This window comes from Podarcis gaigeae (genome assembly GCF_964106915.1).
Source record: "Podarcis gaigeae genome assembly, chromosome: 4".
Classification (NCBI taxonomy): Eukaryota; Metazoa; Chordata; class Lepidosauria; order Squamata; family Lacertidae; genus Podarcis; species Podarcis gaigeae.
Genome location: NC_139677.1, coordinates 4,691,785 through 4,705,824, shown reverse-complemented (window position 1 = coordinate 4,705,824; position 14,040 = coordinate 4,691,785). Strand labels below are relative to the sequence as shown.

The window sequence follows — 14,040 nt, the reverse complement described above, 5'->3', positions numbered from 1 at the left end:
ACTTGACGCAATTATGTTGAATGTTTTTCTGTCCCTGGCTTCAGCAGCCAATGATGTAGGGCGGACCAGGAAAGATGGACAACATGACTTATTTAAACTCCACCCTTCTATTATTATTTTGACCTCTTAGTTGCTTATTACAAAAAAGCCTCTAAGCAACTTACATAAATGTTAAAAGAAAAAACGCATTAGCTATTAAACTGCGATTTCTATAAAACAACCCCAGTAACCCATAAACAAACCCAGCAGAAATAAACTTTCCCATGATAGATTTAAAATGTATTGTTACATGCTACTCTAATCCATGAGTGGCAAGAGACTTAGAGGTGCCAGTGCTTTCCCAGGGCATCATTTCCTTGGAATGATGAGAGACTGTGGGGTCTTTAGGACATATGGTTTTATTTACACACATATACAACCTAAGGATCGGATGGAGGGGCTCATGGCATTGGCACCCCAACAGATCCATTAGGTTTTTGAAGAAACCCCAAAGCAGCTATTGGATGTGAGAAACAGTCTAGGCAAGTGGAATGATGAAACACTGGTTGTTGTGCTAGAACTAAATCTGCAGGGCCTGATACGGTAAATAACATACAGCTCCTCTCCCCCCTAGCTTTTTGAACAGTAACCACTTGGGAGCAGAGGAAAAAGCTCCCCAGTGTCCTAAGTACTATCTTCCAGGAACATGCGCAGCAACCCTTTATAAACTGAAGCCATACAGGCCTTTCTCGAGGCACTTAAATGCATTGTGTCTCTATAAATAGGAATAACACTTGGCAAATGAGTTGGAAGAAGTATCTTAAACAAGCTGAAAGACACATAAGGGTGAAGAGTGCTTTTGAACTGTGTTGCCTCTCTCTAGAGAAATCAGAGTGAATGACTGGGTAAGCACAATAGAACTGACTTGCAGGAGATTAAGTCACAGGGTCACTCGGTTTCATTCTATCACTCTCTCAAAGAGAATACAGGAGACACAACCCATTGATGCTCAAGAAAGAAAGAAAGTGGTTTTTTAAGGTGAGTGTTTCTCAGGTACACGAGAGCTTACCTAGTATAATGCTATGAATCTGGAAGCTCCTGGATTACATCTCACATCCACCTTCAATTCACTGGTAAAAGTTCCCCATGTGAGAATTTGCAGTCCAGCTGAAAAGGCTTCCGTACGCCTAGGGCTGTAATTAGATCATGCATAGGAAGTGTTCAACACTCTGAAAGTGCTACATAGACATTCTTGCTGTAGCGTAGCATGGCAGTCCACTAAGTGGCAGGGGTCCTGGCTTGCCATAATAATAATAATAATAATAATAATAATAATAATAATAATATCTTTATTGTCATTGCCCCCTCTCGGGGACAACGAAATTACTTGGCTGCTCCATCCACCCAGGTAGGGCACTCCACACAAAATCAAAACAACTATAAAAACACTAATTAAAACAATACAATATAATACAGCAAGGAAGATTAGATGACTTTCAAAGTCCAGGCTTCCCATTCAGGGCCGAGATCGCTCTGGAGAAGAAGCTGTTCTTAAGACGGCTCGTTCTTGTCTTCATCGTCCTGTATCTCCGTCCCGACGGCAGGAGCTCGAAGAGACAGTGACCAGGATGCGATGGATCTTTTACTATGTCCAGTGCCTTCCTATGGCACCTTGTGGCATAAATCTGCAATAAGATGGAGAGTGGGCAGCCAACAATGCTCTCTGCTGCCTTAACAACTCTGCACAACCCCATCCTGTCCTGGGTAGTACAGCTTCCGTACCACACACATAAGCCATAAGTGAGCACGCTCTCAATGGCACAGTGATAGAAGGCAAGCAGCAGTTTCTGCGGAAGATGGTTTTTCCTTAGAATTCTCAAAAAGTACAGTCTCTGCTGCGCCTTATTCACAAGCCCCCTTGTGTTGACACTCCAGGACAGATCCTCTTGTAATTCAATGCCCAAAAATCTGAACGTTGTTACCCTCTCCACACAGACCCCATCAATCAAAAGTGGCTGGACATTGCTCTTCTGTCTCCTGAAGTCCACCACAAGGTCCTTTGCCTTCCTTGTATTTATGAGCAAGTTGTTAGCTCTGCACCACTCTGTCAGCCACTCCACCTCATCTCTATATAGTCCGTTTCACCCTCCCTTTCAGAGATGAGCCCAATCACGGTTGTGTCATCTACAAATTTGACAACCCTATTACTAGGGTGAGCAGCGACACAATCGTACCTGTAGAGAATATAAAAGAGCGGACTGAGTACGCATCCCTGTGGTGTTCCTGTGTTCCCTGTGGTGTTCCTATATAGTGGCAATAAGATAATTAACTACAGACGTCTACAAGAACATGCAAACCAGAATATTGTCCCTCAGTACAACAAAGCTTAAGACCCATATCCAATATAAATCATCCTTAATACTGGTGTCCATTGCAACTTTATGCCCCCCGCCCCAGAAAATGAAATCAAAATCAAAACTCAGTTCCATTTCTTTCATTCTATTTACCAAGACTATGTGGATGGCTATGATATCACCACAACCTCTGCCATAGAAATGGTTGCCTGTTTTCTCCTTTACCTGAAGAAACATGTTCAATATGGCACCGAACAAGAGCAGTTCATAGTTCTGCCATCCATGGATTTTTCCTTTGAATTCATCTCACTGGATGCAGCATCATGTGGCAATAATGAATAACATTTAAGTGGTTTGTGAGGGAGAATTTTATGTGGGTCAGTCCTGTACCTACTGCCAATTTCTTTGAATGATCTCATTTTCTAGAGTTATTAGACATATATTAATCTCTCTGGCATTCAGGATTTAACAGATTTCTAGTTGAAATCTCCTTTGTAAACTTTTTAAAGCCCTTGAAAGAAGACTCTATTAATCATTTTATTGCCCTTTTCCACAGCTTATCCAGCTCTACATACCCACATCTCTTTATATAGAAAGATAGGGTGGCCAAAAAATACTGTACTCAATCCATAATTACATTAATTTCTACCACTGAATCTGCCATTTCCCCCATTGTCATATAAACATGTAGATCTAATTTTTACAGGGCCTTTTCACCAAGATATCTTTCTTGGGTAATCAAAGTATTTTTAGAACTCCTCCCTGTATATGCAAACTCAGCCCTCCCCCTCAATATGCATTACTGTACACTTTTATGGAACATGACTTGCCAATATGTTGTCCATTCTTCCTTTCATGAACGGCTTGGTTTTCCACCATCCTGAATAATTTGGTGCAATCTGAAATACCGCTGCCCAACCCAAATGTTAGATCATTTGTGAACAAGTTAAATAGCACTGGTACCCCCTAAAATGCCACTTATCCAGGCTACGTCTTTCACAGGTAAGAATTTTGCATATTCAGTGACTAACTCGTAACCTGGTTTGGTTTTTATTTGATTTTTGTTTTTGTTTTTTATATTATAGTTTTATTAGTTTTCAAATACAAAAACAAATTTATACATTCCATACATCATAATTACATCTTACTTCTCTTTTTTTGACTTCCCTCAATTTGTCTGCCATTTCTTCCTATTGTTACTTTTTACACATTTCTGCCCTTTTAACCCTTTCCTCTGACAGAGCTTCCTTAAAGCTTACAAACGTAATTTTATTATCACTCAGTTTTTGCATATATTGGATAAACTTTTCCCAATCTTCTGTAAATCTTTGATCTCGTTGATTCCGGATCCTTCCTGTCATTCTGTCCAATTCTGCATAGTCCATCATTTTAGTTCTCCATTCTTCTATCGTAGGTAATTCCTCCTGTTTCCATTTCTGGGCCATCAATATTCTTGCTGCTGTCACTGCATATAAAAATAACTTCTTTTCTTTCTTATTTATCTCATTACCTGTAATGCCTAGTAAAAACGCTTCTGGTTTCTTAACAAATGTATATTTCAACATTTTCTTCAATTCATTATAAATCATTTGCGTGTGTAAGTCCCCAGGCCACCCCTCAAATAACTTCACACATAACACGTAATTTTAGTTTTGGTTTTTGGGCACTACTTTGGCCACAACTTTATTAAAAGACAAAATCAGTGAGTGGTTGTTTAGACATTGGTTATGACTATCTGTCCCCCCGCCTGGGACAGAACTGACATCCCGAGGTCCGATCGGTAGCCAGTAAAAGAGAAAGTGAAACTGGGGGGTCATTTGAGCTAAGCGTCGGACCCACGCCGCTCACCCCAGCAGCTCCCCAAAAGCTTGCCTGCCCGGTCCTATAACAAGGATTCCCATAACAGGGATTGGGCGGCCCTGGTCCCATAACAGGGATTGGACGAAATCGTGGCAAGCCCCAGGATTCCTTTAACGGAATTCCCTTCAGCACAATAGGAGGGGCAGGCCCAGCCTGACCCCTCCACCACCAGCATATTATAACCAATGCCTAACCGCAACCTTACATGTTGTGACGAATTGCTGAGTAGTAGGCAAAACCAAATGGCACAGCCAATTACCAAATGGCAAATTCCTACTAGGCCCCTGCGCCAAGGCAGACGACCCCATGACAGGCAAAGCAAGGTCAACCGGAAAAGAGGGCGGGTGGGCGGGTGATCCGATGCACTCTGCAAAGAGAAAGAGAAACCAGAGTGCACCAATTTGCAACATACAATTTGCCCCAGCAACCCGGTTACCCAATCATAATGCCAGGCAACAACTATTAACCTGCCTGGCAACAAGAGGCCTGGCCTGGTGGCCCACACCGCAACACGTGCTCTCATTTATTGGAGAACACGCTTTCCCAAAAGCATTTTACCTTCTTACATTCCCACCACATATGAAAAAAGGTACCTTCTTTTTCTTTACATTTCCAACATTTGTTACTTATCTTATACATTTTTGCTAACTTCACAGGTGTTACCATCGGTACATCATTTTCATAACATTTTCTTTTATAACTGTGCATGCAGTGAATCTTAAACCTTCTTTCCAAAGTCTTTCCCAAACCTCCATTTGTATATTATGCCCTATATCTTTGGCCCAGTCAATCATAACTGATTTTACCTCATCCTTCGTACACCATTCCAGTAATATCTTATACATTTTTGCTAAATTCTTATAATCATTATTCAATATTTCTGTCTGACATTTTGATTCTTTGTCAGCAAAACCCCTCTGATTTAAATCTTTTCTTAACATCTCATTAATTTGAAAATAGTGCAGCCAGTCATTCACATAGTCCTTAACTTCTTCAAATGGTCTCATTTTCCATTTTCCTACACTTTTACACATTAACTTCTCATATGTCACCCAACCCCTTGTCATATTGACTTTCTTCACACTTATCGCCTCCAACTGCGACAACCAATATGGAGTTTTTTGTTCCAACAAGTTTTTATATCTTTCCCACACTTCAATCAAAGACCTTCTTATAATGTGATTTTCAAAACCTTTATGTACTCGTCTCTTGTCATACCACAAATACGCGTGCCACCCAAATCTATTATCAAAACATTCAAGATCTAACACATCCATGTCTTCTAATTTCATCCATTCCTTCAACCAACAGAGGCAAGATGCTTCATAATACAGTTTCAAGTCTGGCAGGGCGAAGCCTCCTCTTTCTTTTGCGTCCTTCAATATCTTAAATTTTATCCTCGGCTTCTTACCCTGCCAGATATACCTTGAAATTTCTCGTTGCCAATTTTTAAAAATCGCTGGCCCTTTGATTACTGGAACTGTTTGAAACAAGAATAACATCTTCGGTAGCACATTCATTTTTATTGTTGCAATTCTTCCCCAAAATGACAATTTCATTCTTCCCCACACCTCTAAGTCCCTTTTGATCTTATTCCATGTTGGAATATAATTATTCTGAAACAAGTCAATACTCCTGGGGGTTAACCAAACATATTTAACTTTCTTTACCACTACTATTTCAGTTTGCTGCTGTAATCTGTTTACATTCTCCAAGTCTATATTTTTAGTAATTGCTTTAGTTTTTTTCTTATTCAGAATGAATCCTGCCAACTGACCAAACTGGTCCATTTCTTTCAACACTTCTGTTACTGTGTTCATGGGGTCTTCCAAAGTTAATACTAAGTCATCCACAAAGGCTTTAACCTTAAATTCTTTTCTACCCACCGTTACCCCTTTTATCTGATCATTACTTCTAATTGTCCTTAAAAACACTTCCAGGACCGTGATAAATAACAGTGGTGATAGAGGACATCCTTGTCTTGTTCCCTTAGTTATCTTTATATTTTCCGTCGTCACATTATTAACTATTAATTTAGCTCTTTGATCCATATATATAGCCTTAATACCATTTAAAAACGATTGTCCCACCTCCATCATTTCAAAATTCTTTAACATAAATTCCCAAGAAATATTATCAAAGGCCTTCTCTGCATCCACAAATATTAACATCGCTTGTTTGTCATTCTTAGGATTCAGGTATTCCAAAATATTAATTATGTTTCTAATATTGTCTTTCATTTGTCTACCTGGCAGGAAACCCGCCTGATCTTTATGTATTAGTTCCTTCAATACTTTTTTTAACCTGTTTGCTAATATGTTTGCAAATAATTTATAATCATTGTTCAAAAGCGAGATCGGCCTAAAATTTTTAACCTGATTTAGATCAGAGTCTTGCTTGGGTATCAAAGTGATGTATGCTTCTTTCCAAGTTTCTGGTATTTCTCTGTTTAGTAAAATGTTCTTCATAACTTCTTTTAATGGGACAAGTAGGATGTCCTTCAATTCTTTATACAGTGGTGCCTCGCAAGACGAAAAGAATCCGTTCCGTTCCAAAATTATCAACCAAATGTTAGCCAAGGAGAATTAAAACAAAAGCCAAACTCAAATAAAATCTTCAATTCTTCTCGCCACTTGGTTGGCTAAATACAATACAGTGGTTATTATAATTAAAAGTCTAAAAATATTCTCAGAAATATCCTTCAAATCACAGTAGCAAAGTCCTCGGAGAAAATAAATCCAAAAAGCCTCAAAATACCAACCATAAAAAGAGAGACCTCCACAAAAAAACACGAAAAAATAGATCAATCCATGTTTCACGAGGGGGGGAGAGAACAGGGTGAATAGACACAACTCCCAACCCTTTTCAGTGTCCAAAAATGAAATAAAATGGTGTTGCTTTCTTCTCGTAAACAGTCAAATTAGGGGGGGGGGGCACAAATCCTCTGGATAAACTTTCCCAAAAAACCAAAATAATCGTTCCAAATATATCCCAGTCCACTCTCCAAACAGACATAAAAGGCAAATAATACTTCTTCCCTTGTTAATAAACAATACTGCCAAGGTGAGGGTGTAAAAATAACAAAAAATAAGAACTTTCCAGTTCGTTGCGCAGTTCACTTAAAATCAAAAGTAAAGTAATCCGTTCTCAAAATCCTTCCTCGCTATCTTGGCCACTCACCAAACTAAAAAGAAGGGGATTATTCCCTCTACCCCCTCGATCTTCTTCACCCCACCAGTTCCTTATGTAAGTACCATAAAAAAATCAAAAGCCAAAAAAACAAACAAAAAAACCCCAGCAAGATAGTTCCAATTGCCAAGCAGTCTCCGCTTGTTTTTTACTCACGGTTATGCTCCACACTGATAATAGTCCTTGGGTGCGCTTTGGAATTCAGACAAAGCTGACCTCCTTTTCCCCCTTTGTCTGCATCGAATTGGGTCCAAATCAGCAAATTTTAATCCTTTCGAAACTTCCCAAACGATTTCTTTTAATTTGGAAAGCCGATCGCTCCAGTGGGCAGGCTCGGGGCTGTGCTCCTAGAGGCTGGCAATGGTGTCCTGCTGTAAGCCCTTCTACCCAGCCGCTCTCCTCTCCTCTTTAAAGAAGATACCTGGCGGCCGGGGGAATTGCTACTCCGCAGCGCTGGGATCCTTACCCCCTTTCAGCGGGGTTTGGGGGAGCTAAGGCACCCTTTTAGCACCCCCTTTTATCTTCTAGGAGCTGGCCTCCCTCTCCCGAGGGAAAACCCGCTTGCTTCCACTTTGCGATCAGACCGGAAGCTCTATTTGATTTTTGGTCCAGTGCCTCTTGCTCTAGGGACAACAAATGGTTCACATGGTTCACATGTTGATCAATGCAGTTAATTCCATAAGAATGCCCAAATCTGTCTACTATCCTAGCAAACAAGTTAAGGGATAAAATATGATTCCAAGAACATACCACATACAGAGAAATGTTCAATATAAAAGTTAGTTAATGTTTATTTTGTCTAAGCAATGTCTTTCCATGTCCCAAAATATTCATGCTAAAAATACTTCACTATCTTACTTAGGTTTGGTGATTATATATTCATTATTTTTTGTGCATAACTCAAGGTATTGAAGTGATGAGATACAATTAATATATGCAGTACTTTCATATGCTCCCTAGACTAATACATGTGGTATTTGATACTACATATTTTATAAGTTTTAATATAATTCCAGAGAATACCAGCTATGGAAGGCAGCATTTCTGAAAATTGTGATCCCACAGCAAAAGCCATTCATGATTTCAAGGACAATATCATGCATCTAGGAGCGAGGGGATCTGAAGCAATAATATCCATTCAATTCACAAAGGGCCTGAATAGACAGAGTAAAATTACTCAGTTGTGAATCGGAAGCCCTCAGGGTGACTATATTTTAGCAGGAGAACCACAGAGTGAACATCAAGAGAAAATGACTTTGCATCAACTTACTTACTTACTTCGCCAAACCTTTATTAGGCATTACAAATATAGGCCATCATCAAACATCCGTATATAAAATTTTGAAATATATACAAATAAACAGCCATGTAAAAATACGTAATAACGAGGATTTTCATTAACCACTCTAAGAGATACTATTGATAAAAACTCAGCCCCCCTTGCAGTTAAAGTAAAGGTAAAGGTACCCCTTCCCGTATGGGCCAGTCGTGACCGACTCTGGGGTTGTGCGCCCATCTCGCTTAAGAGGCCGGGGGCCAGCGCTGTCCGAAGACACTTCCGGGTCACGTGGCCAGCTTGACGAAGCTGCTCTGGCGAGCCAGCACCAGCCCAGCACACGGAAATGCCGTTTACCTTCCCGCTATAAAGCGGTACCTATTTATCTACTTGCACTTAAGGGTGCTTTCAAACTGCTAGGTGGGCAGGAGCTGGGACCGAACGACGGGAGCTCACCCTGCCGCGGGGATTCGATCCACCGACCATACAATCGGCAAGTCCTAGGCACTGAGGTAGCGCCACCCGCGTCCATGTTACCCTTGCAGTTACTTCTGGGTTAATATCAGACAGATAGAATCTGATGTTTTCATTGTGCCGTGATGTTGGACTACCCAAAAAAGGGGATCACACGCATTTGTGTAGCTGGTTGTAAATGGACACTAGAAAAGAATATGTTCTACTGTCTGGCACATTCAAAGAACGTCTGCAATGCCTATTGTTTCTGGGGATGTTTTGCCCTTGACAAAAGCTGAAGGGAAAACGTTCAGTCAGGCTAACCAAGGCTGAAATTACTAATTTTGAACTATATGTGACGCTGTTATCTGCTGTATTTAAACCATAGAACTTGGGGGAGCAAATTTTATTTATAGCTACTCAATGTTTTATTTTTCAATGTCCCTTAATCTGGTTAGAATATTACAATAAATATATTGCTCATTTGAATTATACAAGAGTTGCAAGTCAATACTAATAGATCTGATTTTGCTATGTAAGAGTTGGAACCATCTGGATTGATAATAAGAGCCTTTAAGTAAGTCAGAGAGCAGACTCAAAGGTTGGCAACAGAAATGGCAACGTAATCACTATTTTATAGTGCTGGCCCAATATCCCATCGTATATACCTAGTTCTGCACACATTGTCTCGTACTTGATTGAACTTGGGAGCCCCAGGATATGTCTCAGGAAACTTGAGTGTATCTTATCTAAATCACCATTATATGCTTGTATCCATATTGGGATCCCAAAATGTAGCTGGGATGACGCTTTAGCTTGAAAAATTTGAATGGCAGCTGGTATAAATTGGTTACCTTTCAGAAAATGAATGTGAGCTACAGTACTGCTGAGGATGCACACTTTGCCTGTTTGATAGCACTCATATGATGGTTTGACCAACCTGAGTCAGCAATATTTTAGGAAAATTGCCAAGGGAAAGATGGTATCATACAAGGGAAACTGTAAAAATGGACATGCAGCCTTTACACAATCCTGTAATAAACTGGGAAGATGTTTATGATATGCCTGAAAACCCAGCACAGTTATGATTCCCATTTACAAGGAGGAATATAAAGGTGTTCAGTTGAACATGCTTACATTTCCGCTTCAGGCCTTCCTGCTGAAATTGAGGTCAGGCATGCCAGAGTATGCATGGATGTTGGTTGTGGGGCTGGCATGTGCATCCACTTCCAGTTCCCTCTTCAGGCATAACACATGAACAGGGCTGCAGGTCACAGCCATGGTTACATAAGGCCACAACGGGTTGAATTAAGGACAGCTGCCATGGTAGAATTTCAACCTTTAGACTTTTCAATTTTAGTTGCTTTTTTCAGTCTTCAATCACCCCTGAGGGATTCATTTTCCATGCAACGATGCATAAAGTTATAAATCAGAAACATTTTTGGCATTAATAGGCACTGTCACATTTTGTAGTTGCTGATCCCACCATTGTTTTTAATAGCTTTTTAAATGCTTTGGGAACAAAGGGTGCAATCTCTCACTTTTTGAAAAATCTCAATAATACCCCCCCACCAAAATGGTCAAATTCACTTCTTACTGTAAACCACCATCTTCTCATTCACATGTCAGCTGTCCTTATGTCCTGGAAGCAAGACACACGTCAAAAAGTTAGAAAAGAAATACATTGTCTCTCTCAAACAAGTACAGAACACTAACAGGAAATTCCTGACATATAACCAAGTCCAGTGAAACCTAGTGAATAACATTACTCTCCATATAGCTGGTACAAAACTATGATGAGAACAGTTTGTTGCTGTTTTATTTCTTTCTTTTTCTCTTTTCTAAAAAAGAAGGAAGTAAGTTTGCCCTCCCAAAGCATCCTTCCATCCTCCTCATGCAAACACCACAGCAATCTGATGTCACATCATTCCCATGGGCATTTCTTGGAGTGGAACAAATGGCTGCCCCCATTTGCCAGTGAGCAGAGCTATCTCTCTCCCTGCCCCCGGGAATGCCTCTGGGAATGATATTACAACATGATGCAGGGCTGTTCTCATGTGGAATTCTGTCCCAGGGAAGCAGATGGGCTGCTAAGAACAGCAAAACTCCCATTTGAAGTGGCATCAAGATTACTTTTTTCCAGAAAGAAAAATTCTGCCATTTCATATTTTGCCCAGATTTAGTTTTACTTGTCAGAGCAAGATAAATACAAACCAATTCTTTTGCATTTAGGTGATCACAATTTTAATATGTCTGAGGGATGAATCATTGGTGCATTTAAGAGGTCTGTAGGCACATGGAGGCAATTTCCACCCCAGCCTTGCACAGATGACACCATGACTGCATAACCCATCAACAGCAAAAACCAGCTGCATCTAGCAAGGCAGCCATTGGTTGCAATTGCTTCTACCTGCCCAACCCCATATGGTATAAGTTTTGCGTTGGCCAACCGCACATAAAGAAGTTAACAGCATGTTAAAGATCAATGTGAGCTGTGTGCAGTTGTAAGGGTAGATGTTACCAGATGCACCCTGGAAGTAACTGCAAAGGCAGTGGCAACAAGCACAGCACTGCAAATAACATAGAAATAAGATTTAAGGCCTAGTTCATGCACATGCTCCAACATCAACATTATTTTCATAGTGGAGCAGCAGGAATGTGCCTCTCTCATTGAACCAATAAATAATGTAGAGTGCGAAGCCACACATGTTTAAGCCCGTGTGGCACAATCTTTCTCCCTTTTGTAAGGAGAAATAATTGTACAAACCAGGTTGTTACGTAGAGCATCCAGCATAGCACAGTCAACCAGAGAATAGAGAAAGAAGCACATGCACTCGCCTCTACTCACTGGCCTGTGATAAGCAGGCAGTCAGGTCAGAATTGCTCCTCCTTCTGTTCTGGTTCTGTGATGCATTAAATATCTGTAGACAGTAATTCCTTACAGGACAAATCCCATGCATTTTTACTCAGAAGTAGGTCTCACTGTGCCAAATGATGCATACACTTGAGTTAGTATGTTTGGGATTGGAATAGCCTAAGTAAATCCGTACTTTAAATACCGGGAATCTGTCTTCATGCTTACATTTTTACTACAAAGTGTACGTTTATTCCCCTCTTAATGGTTGCTTATAAACATAATACATAGATAGATTCCTGTCCGCACTTTGTGCTAAAATAAATAAAACAAATTTTGTAACATGCAACTGGATGCCAACCATTGTACCAAGAAAAACTAGTTTCTACAGTCAAAGTATAAATTATGCAAAATGAACATTTGTACAATGTATTCTGTATTAGGTTGCATAATTCAAGTCCGATTTTGCACATGGTGGGGACAATAAATTAGGCGCGGCTGAAACATCTACTGCTGCAAGTTTTATCCAGCCACTTCTTTGGCTTATGAGTTTTCAATGTGATTACCCCACTGGGGTGAGTAACTCTGAATTTTCCCACTAGTTGAATTATGCAGCCACTACCTCACCCAGGTCCCTTTGGGAGGAATGGTGTAAATGATGATGATGATGATGATTGATGCAGTTCAGCCCCAATTAGACCCTGTGCTACTACAGAATTATGGAATACAAAAACCTGGATGAGCTGCTTTGTTTCAGAGTAGGGATAGGCAAATGTATCAGTTCTGGTTTCTCTCAGTTTCGCATTCAGTTCTCTACATTTCTGTGCTGCTAGCCATGGCAGAGCTCAGGGGAGGGAGAAGCCAGCCAACCAGCCTGGAGTTTGCAAAGTCCGTATGCAAGGTTCAGTCCAGACCTAAGATCAGGAGTATTTCAGTTCAAATAGTCAGACGATTCGGGAGTCAAGAAGCAAGAAGCAGCAAGGTCCAGGAATGTTGTTTCCAGCAACTGACTGTTGCGTGTCGAGGTCCCCAAGCCACCCCCCAATAATTCACACATCACTTTTGGTTTGGGTTTTTGGCACAATTTTGGCCACAACTTTATTTAAATACACACAAGTGAGTGGTTGCTTAGGCATTGGTTCCGACTATCTGTCCTTGCCCAGGGACAGAACTGACTTGCGGATTCCAGTTCAAGAGCATACACAGAGTGCTCATAGTCATTGGAGGCACAGGGAGCCTCTGGCACCCTCTGTCTGCCTCTCAGATATACATAGGCAGCAACTGAGCCTGCAAGCAGATACATTCTGAGAGAGAGAATGAGTCACATGTCACAGAGACTTCACAATTTACTGCTAACTGCACCAGGCTTAGGCCTGAATGTAGGCCTCACTGCTTCCGCTCTTAAGAATCGTTTTTTTAAAAAGATATTTATTAAAGTTTTCAAAGAATAATATAAGATAGAAAAAACAAGAAAAACAGAAAAAGCAATAAGACATACATACGCAACACATACAATAACAAGTATAATTTCAATCCCTTATATTCATAAAACTTACTTTCCCGACCTCCTCATACCTCCCCTTCCTGTATTCCAATCTCTAATTGAATCAATTCAGCAAATCCTTCCCCTAATTTCTGTTTAGTTTTTAATCTTACTTTTCCTAATTACCTAATCATTACAGCTAAAAAACCCTTATTTTCTAAATCCACATCGTTCTAACATTCAATAATCATAGAATCATAGAATCATAGAAGAGTTGGAAGAGACCACCAGGGCCATCGAGTCCAACCCCCTGCCAAGCAGGAAACACCATCAGAGCACTCCTGACATATGGTTGTCAAGCCTCTGCTTAAAGACCTCCAAAGAAGGAGAATCCACCACACTCCTTGGCAGCAAATTCCACTGTCGGACAGCTCTTACTGTCAAGAAGTTCTTCCTAATGTTTAGGTGGAATCTTCTTTCTTGTAGTTTGGAACCATTGCTCCGTGTCCGCTTCTCTGGAGCAGCAGAAAACAACCTTTCTCCCTCCTCTATGTGACATCCTTTTATATATTTGAACATGGCTATCATATCA

General features: G+C 40.4%; 1 long non-coding RNA gene across 2 annotated transcripts in view; it reads right to left on the bottom strand.

Moving 5' to 3' along the window:
- Positions 1-13,378, bottom strand: part of LOC310844110 — a 35,947-nt gene extending 22,569 nt beyond the window's left edge. Inside the window, exons 1-3 of one of the 2 annotated variants that reach the window (XR_014563943.1) lie at positions 13,304-13,378; positions 11,960-13,092; positions 10,709-10,753 (exon numbers count right to left, since the gene is read on the bottom strand). This is a non-coding gene — a long non-coding RNA (uncharacterized lncRNA). Of the gene's footprint in view, positions 1-9,199; positions 10,754-11,959; positions 13,093-13,303 lie in introns of those variants that run through there. The other variant, XR_014563944.1, reaches the window with a different exon arrangement.
- Between the last annotated feature and the right edge of the window lie 662 nt (positions 13,379-14,040).